The 14,493-nt window shown below is 48.6% G+C and overlaps 1 protein-coding gene across 2 annotated transcripts in view; it reads left to right on the top strand.

Moving 5' to 3' along the window:
* LIN37 (lin-37 DREAM MuvB core complex component) overlaps positions 1–14,493 on the top strand; it is a 33,986-nt gene that overhangs the window by 2,026 nt on the left and 17,467 nt on the right. The window contains exon 2 of one of the 2 annotated variants that reach the window (XM_063942192.1): positions 2,487–2,583. The gene's annotated coding sequence lies outside the window, so the exon portion shown is untranslated. The remainder of the gene's footprint in view (positions 1–2,486; positions 2,584–14,493) is intronic. The other variant, XM_063942191.1, reaches the window with a different exon arrangement.

Genomic DNA, 14,493 nt, shown 5'->3' with positions numbered 1-14,493 from the left:
ACATGCATCTTTGCACAGACTCCTCTGGTGAATACATTGAAAAAAAAATGAATGTTCAGTTTGTAAATAGAGAGGATTTTGGTACTTACCGATAAATCCATTTCTCTGAATCCACTCGGGGACACTGGAGAGTTCATACAGCTGGGGTGTGAAGGATGCAGAGCGGAGGTAGCACAATCTCCAAAAAAAAAATATATATATGCACAGGCGGCTCCTCCTCCTTCACACCCCTTAATCCCTCCAGTTTGAAAAATTGACGGAGAGAAGAGGGAACGTGAAAAACCAAACCCATACGGGAAGGAACCAATCACACCAACACGTCAAACAGTAACCAAGAAGTATGAACATAAACAATAGACACTCTAGTGCACAGGTTCTCAAACTCGGTCCTCAGGACCCCACACAGTGCATGTTTTGCAGGTCTCCTCACAGAATCGCAAGCGAAATAATTAGCTCCACCTGTGGACCTTTTAAAATGTGTCAGTGAGTAATTAATACACCTGTGCACCTGCTGGGTTACCTGCAAAACATGCACTGTGTGGGGTCCTGAGGACCGAGTTTGAGAACCCCTGCTCTAGTGCACACTGTACTTATCCTCCTGAGGAAGCTGGATTCTTAACCAACCAGTGAAACGCGTTGAGCTTATTTTGGAAGCATCCACCAGGTTTTTATTCTACACTCTGCAACCTTTGATCATTGGGGGTAACTCTGAGTTGATCGCAGCAGAAATTCTGTTAGCAACTGGGCAAAACCATGTGCACTGCAGGGGGGGCAGATATAACATGTGCAGAGAGAGTTAGATTTGGGTGGGTTATTTTGTTTCTGTGCAGGGTAAATACTGGCTGCTTTATTTTTACACTGCAATTTAGATTTCAGTTTGAATACACCCCACCCAAATCTAACTCTCTCTGCACATGTTATATCTGCCCCTCCTGCAGTGCACATAGGGGGTCATTCCGAGTTGTTCGCTCGCAAGCTGCTTTTAGCAGCATTGCACACGCTAAGCCGCCGCCCACTGGGAGTGAATCTTAGCTTATCAAAATTGCGAACGAAAGATTAGCAAAATAGCGAATAGACACTTCTTAGCAGTTTCTGAGTAGCTCCACACTTACTCGGCAACTGCGATCAGTTCAGTGCTTGTCGTTCCTGGTTTGACGTCACAAACACACCCAGCGTTCGCCCAGACACTCCTCCGTTTCTCCAGCCACTCCCGCGTTTTTCCCAGAAACGGTAGCGTTTTTTCGCACACACCCATAAAACGGCCAGTTTCCGCCCAGAAACACCCACTTCCTGTCAATCACATTACGATCACCAGAACGAAGAAAAAACCTCGTAATGCCGTGAGTAAAATACCTAACTGCATAGCAAATTTACTTGGCGCAGTCGCACTGCGGACATTGCGCATGCGCATTAGCGACTTATCGCTCCGTTGCGAGAAAAAAATAACGAGCGAACAACTCGGAATGACCCCCCATGGTTTTGCTCAACTGCTAACAAAATTGCTGCTGCGATCAACTCAGAATTAGGCCCTTTATCTGCCATCTTTTGGACAATTATCCATCACTGTGAACTCTGTCTACATTCCGGTACACTTCAAATGGATTCGTCCTAAGGCCGACGCACCATCAAGGGGATTTCCACAATCCGTTAACATCACATTGTTTCAACAGTGACTGCATTATTTGGAAAGTGTCCCAGCCAGAATTTATTGCTTCATTATATCAGAGTGGACTTGCAATCGAATCCCAAAGAGGGTGGTGCACATGAATTTTATTATCCAATACTTACACATACCATTATGTTTTATTGTATATTTTAATAAATTGTAAAATCTTTTAAATATAGCAGACCGTCCTATGTATGTGATTTCAACAGCCAGCGCTGGTACACTTTTCCAGATTACATAGGACCACATGACTTGTTCCAGACGCTGTTCCCTTATAAAAAAAGCCGCGTCACCAGACTGCGCATACGCCGCATTGCGGTGCGGCTAAGACGCATTTAGGTCAAAGAAAGACACCCGATGCTAGTGCGCAGGGAGGGTCTGTTTGATGCAACTGCGCCATTGATGTCTGAGGACACAATCTGTAGCAGCGGCATTACGTGTGCTGTGGAAAGCTCTAATGCAAAAAGCAATCAGTTTTCTTCGCCTGACATCAGATTTTGGGGAATAAATAATATATATTATTGGTGTAAATTTCCCATTAGACTGCTCTGCTTCCAGAGAACATTCAGGATGCAGGTCCTTGGTTAGGGAATAAGGAAAACATGATGTCAAGGAATAACGAATTACATTATGCAGAACACGATTTTAAGCGAAGTGCGTAGTGTCTGTACTGTCCATTACTTGTGTTTTCATCCCACGCACTTCTGCTCTTATTCCATATACAGTGCTCTTTACATTTTAATACTTTAAATGGGATTTTTTTTTTAATTCTTTTTAACTTATTGGAATTTTCAATCGTTTCTTTGCTGGATTTCGCCAGACAAGTCAGTCACTCGGCTTTCTGACGCTCCGTGGAACAGGCTGCACAGGAGGACTATGACATAATATCAGCGAGGGGGTATGTTGTCGCCATTTCCGTGAGTAACTGCATATTAAACAGACTGCTAAACCTAAAATGCTAATTGATTTTCTCTGACGTCCTAGTGGATGCTGGGGACTCCGTAAGGACCATGGGGAATAGCGGCTCCGCAGGAGACTGGGCACAAAAGTAAAGCTTTAGAACTACCTGGTGTGCACTGGCTCCTCCCCCTATGACCCTCCTCCAAGCCTCAGTTAGATTTTTGTGCCCGAACGAGAAGGGTGCACACTAGGTGGCTCTCCTGAGCTGCTTAGTGAAAAGTCTAGTTTTAGGTTATTATTTTCAGTGAGACCTGCTGGCAACAGGCTCACTGCATCGAGGGACTAAGGGGAGAAGAAGCGAACTCACCTGCGTGCAGAGTGGATTGGGCTTCTTAGGCTACTGGACATTAGCTCCAGAGGGACCGATCACAGGCCCAGCCATGGATAGGTCCCAGAGCCGCGCCGCCGGCCCCCTTACAGAGCCAGAAGACAGAAGAGGTCCGGAAAATCGGCGGCAGAAGACGTCCTGTCTTCAACAAGGTAGCGCACAGCACTGCAGCTGTGCGCCATTGCTCTCAGAACACTTCACACTCCGGTCACTGAGGGTGCAGGGCGCTGGGGGGGGGCGCCCTGAGACGCAATAAAAACACCTTGGATGGCAAAAAAAATGTATCACATATAGCTCCTGGGCTATATGGATGAATTTAACCCCTGCCAGAATACACAGAAAAACGGGAGATAAGGCCGCCGAGAAGGGGGCGGAGCCTATCTCCTCAGCACACTGGCGCCATTTTCCCTCACAGCTCCGTTGGAGGGAAGCTCCCTGGCTCTCCCCTGCAGTCACTACACTACAGAAAGGGTTAAAAAAGAGAGGGGGGCACTAATTAGGCGCAGTATAAACAATACAGCAGCTATAAGGGGAAAAACACTTATATAAGGTTATCCCTGTATATATATAGCGCTCTGGTGTGTGCTGGCAAACTCTCCCTCTGTCTCCCCAAAGGGCTAGTGGGGTCCTGTCCTCTATCAGAGCATTCCCTGTGCGTGTGCTGTGTGTCTGTACGTTTGTGTCGACATGTATGAGGAGAAAAATGATGTGGAGACGGAGCAGATTGCCTGTAATAGTGATGTCACCCCCTAGGGGGTCGACACCTGAGTGGATGAACTGTTGGAAGGAATTACGTGACAGTGTCAGCTCTGTATAAAAGACAGTGGTTGACATGAGACAGCCGGCTACTCAGCTTGTGCCTGTCCAGACGTCTCATAGGCCGTCAGGGGCTCTAAAGCGCCCGTTACCTCAGATGGCAGATAAGACGCCGACACGGATACTGACTCCAGTGTCGACGGTGAAGAGACAAATGTGACTTCCAGTAGGGCCACACGTTACATGATTGAGGCAATGAAAAATGAAAAATGTTTGACACATTTCTGATAATACGAGTACCACCAAAAAGGGGTATTATGTTCGGTGAGGAAAAACTGCCTGTAGTTTTCCTGAATCTGAGAAATTAAATGAGGTGTGTGATGATGCGTGGGTTTCCCCCGATAACAACTGATAATTTCTAAAATGTTATTGGCATTATATCCTTTCCCGCCAGAGGTTAGGGTGCGTTGGGAAACACCCCCTAGGGTGGATAAAGCGCTCACACGCTTGTAAGAACAAGGGCTCTACCCTGTCCTGAGATGGCCGCCCTTAAGGATCCTGCTGATAGAAAGCAGGAGGGTATCCTAAAATGTATTTACACACATACTGGTGTTATACTGCGACCAGCAATCGCCTCAGCCTGGATGTGCAGTGCTGGGTTGGCGTGATCGGATTCCCTGACTGAAAATATTGATACCCTAGATAGGGACAGTATATTATTGACTATAGAGCATTTAAAAGATGCATTTCTATATATGCGTGATGCACAGCGGAATATTTGCCGACTGGCATCAAGTCTAAGTGCGTTGTCCATTTCTGCCAGTAGAGGGTTATGGACACGACAGTGGTCAGGTGATGCGGATTCCAAACTGCATTTGGAAGTATTGCCTTATTAAGGGGAGGAGTTATTTGGGGTCGGTCTTTCAGACCTGGTGGCCACGGCAACAGCTGGGAAATCCACGTTTGTACCCCAGGTCGCCTCTCAACATAAGAAGACGCCGTATTATCACGCGCAGTCCTTTCGTGGGCAAGCGGGCAAAAGGTTCCTCTTTTCTGCCCCGTGACAGAGGGAGAGGAAAGGCTGCAGAAATCAGCCAGTTCCCAGGAACAGAAGCCCTCTCCCGCCTCTGCCAAGCTCACAGTATGACGCTGGGGCTTTACAAGCAGAATCAGGCACGGTGGGGGCCCGTCTCAATGAATTTCAGCGCGCAGTGGGCTCACTCGCAATTAGACCCCTGGATCCTTCAGGTGATATCTCAGGGGTACAAATTGGAATTCGAGACGTCTCCCCCTCGCCGTTCCTAAAGTCGGCTTTACCAATGTCTCCCTCTGACAGGGAGGCAGTTTTGGAAGCCATTCACAAGCTGTATTCCCAGCAGGTGATAATCAAGGTACCCCTCCTGCAACAGGGAACGGGGTATTATTCCACACTGTTGTGGTACCGAAGCCGGACGGCTCGGTGAGACCGATTCTAAATCTAAAATCTTGAACACTTACATACGGAGGTTCAAATTCAAGATTGAGTCACTCAGAGCAGTGATTGCGAACCTGGAAGAAGGGGACTACATGATGTCTCGGGACATCAAGGATGCTTACCTTCATGTCCCAATTTACCCTTCTCACCAAGGGTACCTCAGGTTTGTGGTACAGAACTGTCACTATCAGTTTCAGACGCTGCCGTATGGATGGTCCACAGCACCCCGGGTCTTTACCAAGGTAATGGCCGAAATGATGATACTCTTTCGAAGGAAAGGAATTTTAGTTATCCCTTACTTGGACGATTCCCTGATAAGGGTAAGATCCAGGGAACAGTTGGAGGTCGGTGTAACACTATCTCAGGTAGTGTTGCGGCAGCACGATTGGATTCTCAATATTCCAAAATCGCAGCTGATTCCGACGACTCGTCTTCTGTTCCTAGGGATGATCCTGGACACAGTCCAGAAAAAGATGTTTTCTCCCGGAGGAGAAAGTCAGGGAGTTATCCGAGCTAGTCGGGAACCTCCTATAACCGAGCCAAGTCTCAGTACATCAATGAAAGGGTTCTGGGAAAAATGGTGGCTTCCTACGAAGCAATCCCATTCGGCAGATTCCACGCAAGAACTTTCCAGTGGGACCTGCTGGACAAATGGTCCGGGTCGCATCTTCAGATGCATCAGCGGATAACCCTGTCACCAAGCACAAGGGTGTCTCTCCTGTGGTGGTTGCAGAGTGCTCATCTTCTAGAGGGCCGCAGATTCGACATTCAGGACTGGGTCCTGGTGACCACGGATGCCAGCCTGCGTGGCTGGGGAGCAGTCACACAGGGAAGGAATTTCCAGAGCTTATGGTCAAGCCTGGAGACATCACTTCACATAAATATCCTGAAGCTAAGGGCCATTTACAATGCTCTAAGCTCAGCAAGACCTCTGCTTCAAGGTCACCCGGAGTTGATCCATTCGGACAACATCACGGCAGTCACCCACGTAAACAGACAGGGTGACACAAGAAGCAGGAGGGCAAGGCAGAAGCTGCAAGGATTCTTCGCTGGGCGGAAAATCATGGGATAGCACTGTCAGCAGTATTCATTCCGGGAGTGGACAACTGGGAAGCAGACTTCCTCAGCAGACACGACCCCCTCCCGGGAGAGTGGGGACTTCACCCAGAAGTCTTCCACATGTTTATAAAACTCGACAAGTATTGCGCCAGGTCAAGGGACCCTCAGGCAATAGCTGTAGACGCTCTGGTAACACAGTGGGTGTACCAGTCAGTGTATGTTTTCCCTCCTCTGCCTCTCATACCCAAGGTACTGAGAATTATAAGATGGAGAGGAGTAAGCACTATATTCGTGGCTCCGGATTGGCCAAGAAGGACTTGGTAACCGGAACTTCAAGAGATGCTCACGGAGGATCCGTGGCCTCTACCTCTAAGAAGGGACCTGCTCCAGCAAGGACCCTGTCTGTTCCAAGACTTACCGCAGCTGCGTTTGACGGCATGGCGGTTGAACGCCGGATCCTGAAGGAGAAAGGCATTCCGGATGAAGTCATTCCTATCCTGATCAAAGCCAGGAAAGATATAACTGCAAAACATTATCACCGCATTTGGCGAAAATATGTTGCGTGGTGCGAGGCCAGTAAGGCCACGACGGAGGAATTTTCAACTAGGTCGATTCCTACATTTCCTGCAAACAGGAGTGTCTATGGGCCTGAAATGGGGGTCCATTAAGGTTCAAATTTCGGCCCTGTCAATTTTCTTCCAAAAAGAACTAGCTTCAGTCCCTGAAGTTCAGACGTTTGTGAAAGGGGTACTGTATATACAGCCTCCTTTTTGTGCCTCCAGTGGCACCTTGGGATCTAAATGTAGTTTTTGGGTTCCAAAAGTCACATTGGTTTGAACCACTTAAATATGTGGAGTTAAAATATCTCACATGGAAAGTGGTCATGCTGTTGGCCCTGGCCTGGGCCAGGTGCGTGTCAGAATTGGCGGCTTTATCCTGTAAAAGCCCTCATCTGATTTTCCATTCGGACAGGGCGGAATTGAGGACTTGTCCTCAGTTTCTCCCTAAGGTGGTTTCAGCGTTTCACCTGAATCAACCTATTGTGGTGCCTGCGGCTACTAGGGACTTGGAGGACTCCAAGTTGCTAGACGTTGTCAGGGCCCTGGAAATATAGGTTTCCAGGACGGCTGGAGTCAGATAATCTGACTCGTTGTTTATTCTGTATGCACCCAACAAGCTGGGTGCTCCTGCTTCTAAGCAGACTATTGCTCGTTGGATTTGTAGTACAATTCAGCTTGCACATTCTGTGGCAGGCCTGCCACAGCCAAAATCTGTAAAAGCCCATTCCACAAGGAAGGTGGGCTCATCTTGGGCGGCTGCCCGAGGGGTCTCGGCTTTACAACTTTGCCGAGCAGCTACTTGGTCAGGAGCAAATACGTTTGTAAAATTCTACAAATTTGATACCCTGGCTGAGGAGGACCTGGAGTTCTCTCAATTGGTGCTGCAGAGTCATCCGCACTCTCCCCGCCCGTTTGGGAGCTTTGGTATAATCCCCATGGTCCTTACGGAGTCCCCAGCATCCACTAGGACGTCAGAGAAAATAAGAATTTACTTACCGATAATTCTATTTCTCGTAGTCCGTAGTGGATGCTGGGCGCCCATCCCAAGTGCGGATTGTCTGCAATACTGGTACATAGTTATTGTTACCAAAATATCGGGTTATTGCTGTAGTGAGCCATCTTTTCTAGAGGCTCCTCTGTTATCATGCTGTTAACTGGGTTTAGATCACAAGTTATATGGTGTGATTGGTGTGGCTGGTATGAGTCTTACCCGGGATTCAAAATCCTTCCTTATTGTGTACGCTCGTCCGGGCACAGTATCCTAACTGAGGCTTGGAGGAGGGTCATAGGGGGAGGAGCCAGTGCACACCAGGTAGTTCTAAAGCTTTACTTTTGTGCCCAGTCTCCTGCGGAGCCGCTATTCCCCATGGTCCTTACGGAGTCCCCAGCATCCACTACGGACTACGAGAAATAGAATTATCGGTAAGTAAATTCTTATTTTTATAATTCTGCGAAGGAAAATGAAAATACAATAAGCTTATCTTCTTCTGGTCCTGAAATTCTCCATAACGCCGGTTCCTTGTTAGGAATAAAAAATGGAGACCGAAGAGGACGCAGCATGGTGTAGTCATTTTTAAAAAGAAAATATTTATAATTCTGGGTGTTAATGCCTACATAATATCAGCTGGAGACAAGTCCAGAGGTCTTAAGGTCTAGAAGCAGATCCAGAAAAACAGTGCAAAATAAAAGTACACAATTACCAACGCGTTTTACTCTAAACAGCACAGAACTTCATCAGAGGGAAGAGGAGTGAAGCTTTTTCACCCTACACTGTGAGAATAATTTGTATACTTACTGTGGTGGGCGTATGGTAGCTTCGTAGTGAGCATGACATACCCACATTCAGGCCATGTGTGAGAACTGTATTTCTGTAGCATCAAATCTGGAATACACTACTTTTTGTATGGTGGCTGGTCAGTTTTTCCGGGCATCCTGTCCAACTTCAAGAGCTAGATGAGGTTCCTTCCAAGTCCAAGATTCTGGTCCTGCCCTCTCATGCATTGTCTCTGTTGAGTTGTAGATAGGTGTACAGGAACAATACTCAATTGGACAGGCAGACTTTTTTTTGGCCATTCAGATTCGTCCGTCATTGGCGTTTTCACTGCACATGAGCAACCTGCTCAAGGGGTCTCCCTTTTCACTTGACATGGGTCACTAAGGAGAAGAAGGCTTTTCTTCAGATGAACTTACTGGAGTTGCGCGTGGTCACTCACGTGACGGCCTATGTTGTTCAGATAGCACCAGACAGGCCCAGGAGGACATGGAACCTCCTTGCCATCTTCTTCTAAGAAATGGCTAATCTCTTACGTCCTAGAGGATGCTGGGGACTCCGTAAGGACCATGGGGTATAGACGGGTTCCGCAGGAGACATGGGCACTCTAAAGACTTTAGATGGGTGTGAACTGGCTCCTCCCTCTATGCCCCTCCTCTAGACCTCAGTTAGATCCTGTGCCCAGAGGAGAATGGGCGCACTGCAGGGGAGCTCTACTGAGTTTCTCTGAAAATACTTTTTGTTAGGTTTTTTATTTTCAGGGAGCACTGCTGGCAACAGGCTCCCTGCATCGTGGGACTGAGGGGAGAGACGCAGACCTACTTAACTGATACGCTCTGCTTCTTAGGCTACTGGACACCATTAGCTCCAGAGGGTCGGAACACAGGTATCGTCCTCGTTGTTCGTCCCGGAGCCGCGCCGCCGTCCTCCTCACAGAGCCGGAAGATAAAAGCCGGGTGAGTATTAGAAGAAAGAAGACTTCACAGGCAGCAGAAGACTTCAGATCTTCATTGAGGTACCGCGCAGCGGTAACGCTGCACGCCATTGCTTACACACACACACACACACACACACACACACAGCAGGCACTGTAGGGTGCAGGGCACAGGGGGGGGCGCCCTGGGCAGCAATAAATACCTCAAGGGACACTGGCTAGTACAGTATATACTGCGGAGGCAGTATATTTTAAAAAAAAAACGCCAGTATAAAGATTTTGAGCGGGACCGAAGCCCGCCGTCGAGGGGGCGGAGCTTGATCCTCCAGCACTAACCAGCGCCATTTTCTCCACAGCACGCTGCAGAGAAGCTGCTCCCCGGACTCTCCCCTGCTGAACAAGTACAGAGGGCAAAACCAGGGGGGGGGGGGGGGGGGGGGGGCACATTTTATTGGCGCAGTGAGTGTTTATTGGTATAATAAAAGCACTGTACAGACTGGGATTTTGTTCCAGTGTCCACTAGCGCTGGGTGTGTGCTGGCATACTCTCTCTCTCTGTCTCTCCAAAGGGCCTTATTGGGGGACTGTCTCCATATTTATATATCCCAGTGTGTGTGGGGGTGTCGGTACGTGTGTGTCTGCATGTCTGAAGCGAAATGCTCGTCTAGGGAGGAGGTGGAGCAGATGATAGTGGTGTCTCCGGCGCCGCCGACACCGGATTGCTTGGATATGTGGAATGTTTTAAATGCTAATGTGACTTTTTTTACATAAAAGGTTGGACAAAGCAGAGTCCAGGGAAAAAGCTGGGAGTCAATCCATGGCTTTGACTGTGTCACAGGGCCCTTTGGGGTCTCAAAAACGTCCCCTTTCCCAGACAGCAGACACTGATACCGACACGGATTCTGACTCCAGTGTCGACTATGATGAGGCGAGGTTACACCCAAGGGTGGCCAAGAGTATTCAATATATGATTATTGCAATAAAAGATGTATTACATATCACTGAGGACCCCTCTGTCCCTGACACGAGGGTCTGCATGTTTAAGGAAAAGAAACCTGAGGTAACCTTTCCCCCATCTCATGAGCTAAATGCCTTATTTGAAAAAGCTTGGGAAACTCCAGACAAGAAACTGCAGATTCCCAAGAGAATTATTATGGTGTATCCTTTCCCCTTACAGGATAGGTTAGGGTGGGAATCCTCGCCCACGGTGGACAAGGCGTTAACGCGCTTGTCCAAAAAGGTTACACTACCGTCCCCAGACACGGCAGCCCTCAAGGATCCTGCTGATCGCAGACAGGAAACTACCTTGAAATCAATTTATACACATACGGGTGCCTTGCTCAGACCGGCAGTAGCGTCGGCATGGGTATGTAACGCAATTGCAGCATGGGCAGATAACTTGTCATCTGACATTGACACCCTAGATAAGGATAGCATTTTACTGACCTTGGGTCTCATTAAAGACGCAGCGTTATATATGAGAGAGGCTGCGAGGGACATTGGGCTGATGGGTTCAAGAGCCAATGCCATGGCGATTTCTGCTAGACGGTCCCTGTGGACCCGCCAATGGACGGGTGATGCCGATTCAAAGAGACATATGGAAACTTTACCTTACAAGGGTGAGGTTTTATTTGGGGAGTGCCTCGCGGACCTGGTTTCCACAGCTACCGCGGGTAAGTCTTCCTTTTTACCTTACGTCCCCCCTCAGCAGAAGAAAACTCCTCAGTATCAGATGCAGTCCTTTTGGTCGCATAAGTCCAGAAGGGGTCGGGGCTCTTCCTTCCTCGCCAGAGGTAAGGGTAGAGGGAAAAAAAACGCCTGCAACGGCTAGTTCCCAGGAACAAAAGTCCTCCCCGGCTTCTACAAAATCCACCGCATGACGCTGGGGCTCCACTGAGGGAGTCTGCGCCGGTGGGGGCACGTCTTCGACTATTCAGCCAGGTCTGGGTTCTGTCGGATTTGAATCCTTGGGCCATAGAAATTGTATCCCAAGGCTACAAACTGGAGTTCGAAGAAGTGCCTCCTCACCGATTTTTCAAATCGGCTTTGCCAGCTTCTCCCCCAGAGAGGGAAACGGTTTCAGCTGCCATTCAAAAGCTGTGTCAACAGCAAGTGGTTATCAAGGTTCCCCTAATGCAACAGGGGAAAGGGTACTTTTCAACCCTATTTGTGGTCCCGAAGCCGGATGGCTCGGTCAGACCCATTCTGAATCTAAAATCCCTAAACCTGTATTTGAAAAAATTAAAATTCAAGATGGAATCTCTCCGGGCAGTGATCTCCAGCCTGGAAGAGGGGGATTTTATGGTATCACTAGACATAAAGGATGCATACCTTCATGTCCCCATTTATCCCCCTCATCAGGCATACCTGAGATTCGCTGTGCAAGACTGTCATTACCAGTTTCAGACGTTGCCGTTTGGGCTTTCCACGGCCCCGAGGATTTTCACCAAGGTAGTGGCGGAAATGATGGTGCTCCTGCGCAAACAAGGAGTCACAATTATCCCATACTTGGACGATCTCCTGATAAAAGCGAGATCGAGAGATCAATTGTTGAACAGCGTGTCGCTCTCCCTGAGAGTGCTGCAGCAACACGGCTGGATCCTAAATCTACCAAAGTCACAGCTGATTCCAACGACTCGGCTATCATTCTTGGGCATGATTCTAGACACGGAACAGAAGAGGATTTTTCTTCCAATGGAAAAAGCCCAGGAACTCCAGAACATGGTCAGAGACCTGCTAAAACCAAAAAGAGTGTCAGTTCATCAATGCACTCGGGTACTGGGAAAAATGGTGGCAGCCTACGAGGCCATCCCCTTCGGCAGGTTCCATGCGAGGCCATTTCAGTGGGACCTTCTGGACAAGTGCTCACCTTCTAGAGGGTCGCAGGTTCGGCATTCAAGACTGGGTTCTGGTGACCACGGACGCGAGCCTCCGAGGATGGGGAGCAGTCACACAAGGAAGAAACTTTCAGGGACTATGGTCAAGCCAGGAGGCTTGTCTACACATCAACATGCTGGAATGGGGGGCCATATACAACGGCCTCCGACAAGCGGAGAATCTTCTTCGCGACCTACCCGTTCTGATTCAATCAGACAACGTCACAGCCGTGGCTCATGTAAACCGCCAAGGCGGGACAAGGAGCAGAGTGGCAATGGCGGAAGCCACCAGGATTCTTCGCTGGGCGGAAATTCACGTAAGCGCTCTGTCAGCAGTCTTCATTCCGGGAGTGGACAACTGGGAAGCAGACTTCCTCAGCAGACACGATCTCCATCCAGGGGAGTGGGGTCTTCATCAAGAGGTTTTTGCAGAATTAACAAGTCATTGGGGACTTCCTCAAATAGACATGATGGCGTCACGCCTCATCAAGAAGCTTCGGAGGTATTGTGCCAGGCCAAGGTACCCTCAGGCAGTAGCAGTGGACGCCCTGGTGACACCATGGGTGTTTCAGTCGGTCTATGTGTTTCCTCCACTTCCACTCATCTCAAAGATATTGAGAATCATAAGACGGGAAAGAGTGCAGACAATACTCATTGTTCCAGATTGGCCTCGAAGGGCCTGGTATCCAGATCTTCTGGAAATGCTCACAGACGAGCCGTGTCCTCTTCCTCTCAGGGAGGACCTGTTGCAGCAGGGGCCCTGCGTGTTCCAAGACTTACCGCAGTTACGTTTGACGACATGGCGGTTGAACAGCAAATCCTAGCTGGGAAAGGTATTCCGGAGGAAGTCATCCCTACTCTGATAAAAGCTAGGAAGGAGGTGACGGCGAAACATTATCACCGTATCTGGAGGAAATATGTATCTTGGTGTGAGGCCAAGAATGCTCCTACGGAAGATTTCCACCTGGGCCGGTTTCTCCACTTTCTACAAACTGGAGTGGATATGGGCCTAAAGTTAGGTTCCATTAAGGTGCAGATTTCGGGCCTATCAATATTCTTTCAGAAGGAATTGGCTTCTCTCCCAGAAGTCCAGACTTTTGTAAAGGGAGTGCTGCACATCCAGCATCCTTTTGTGCCCCCTGTGGCACCATGGGACCTTAATGTGGTGTTACAGTTCCTTAAATCACACTGGTTGGAACCTCTTCAAACGGTGGAATTAAAGTTTCTAACTTGGAAAGTGGTCATGTTGCTGGCCTTGGCGTCTGCAAGACGGGTGTCCGAATTGGCGGCTTTGTCTCATAAGAGCCCCTATCTGATTTTCCATGTGGATAGAGCAGAGTTGAGAACTCGTCCTCAATTTCTGCCTACGGTGGTTTTATAATTTCATATGAACCAACCTATTGTGGTGCCGGTGGCTACGGGGAACTTGGAGGATTCCAAGTCTCTTGATGTAGTCAGGGCCTTAAAAATTTATGTAGCCAGGACGGCTCGAGTTCGGAAAACAGAGGCACTGTTTGTCCTGTATGCAGCCTACAAAGTTGGCGCTCCTGCTTCTAAGCAGACTATTGCTCGCTGGATCTGTAACACAATTCAGCAGGCTTCATTCTACGGCTGGATTGCCGTTACCTAATTCTGTAAAGGCCCATTCCACTAGGAAGGTGGGCTCTTCTTGGGCGGCTGCCCGAGGAGTCTCGGCTTTACAGCTTTGCCGAGCGGCTACTTGGTCGGGTTCAAACACTTTTGCAAAATTCTACAAGTTTGATACCCTGGCTGATGAGGACCTCATGTTTGCTCAATCGGTGCTGCAGAGTCATCCGCACTCTCCCGCCCGGTCTGGAGCTTTGGCATAATCCCCATGGTCCTTACGGAGTCCCCAGCATCCTCTAGGACGTAAGAGAAAATAAGATTTTAAACCTACCAGTAAATCTTTTTCTCCTAGTCCGTAGAGGATGCTGGGTGCCCGTCCCAGTGCGGACTACTTTTCTGCAAGGCTTGTATATAGTTGTTGCTTACATAAGGGTTATGTTACAGTTGAGATCAGTTTCTGGCTGATGCTGTTTTGTTCATGCTGTTAACTGGTTTAGTATATACCATGTTGTACGGTGTGGGC

Source organism: Pseudophryne corroboree, chromosome 10, assembly GCF_028390025.1.
Source record: "Pseudophryne corroboree isolate aPseCor3 chromosome 10, aPseCor3.hap2, whole genome shotgun sequence".
NCBI lineage: Eukaryota > Metazoa > Chordata > Amphibia > Anura > Myobatrachidae > Pseudophryne > Pseudophryne corroboree.
Note: the sequence above shows the minus strand (reverse complement) of the source record. Positions and strands in the feature narration are given on the sequence as shown.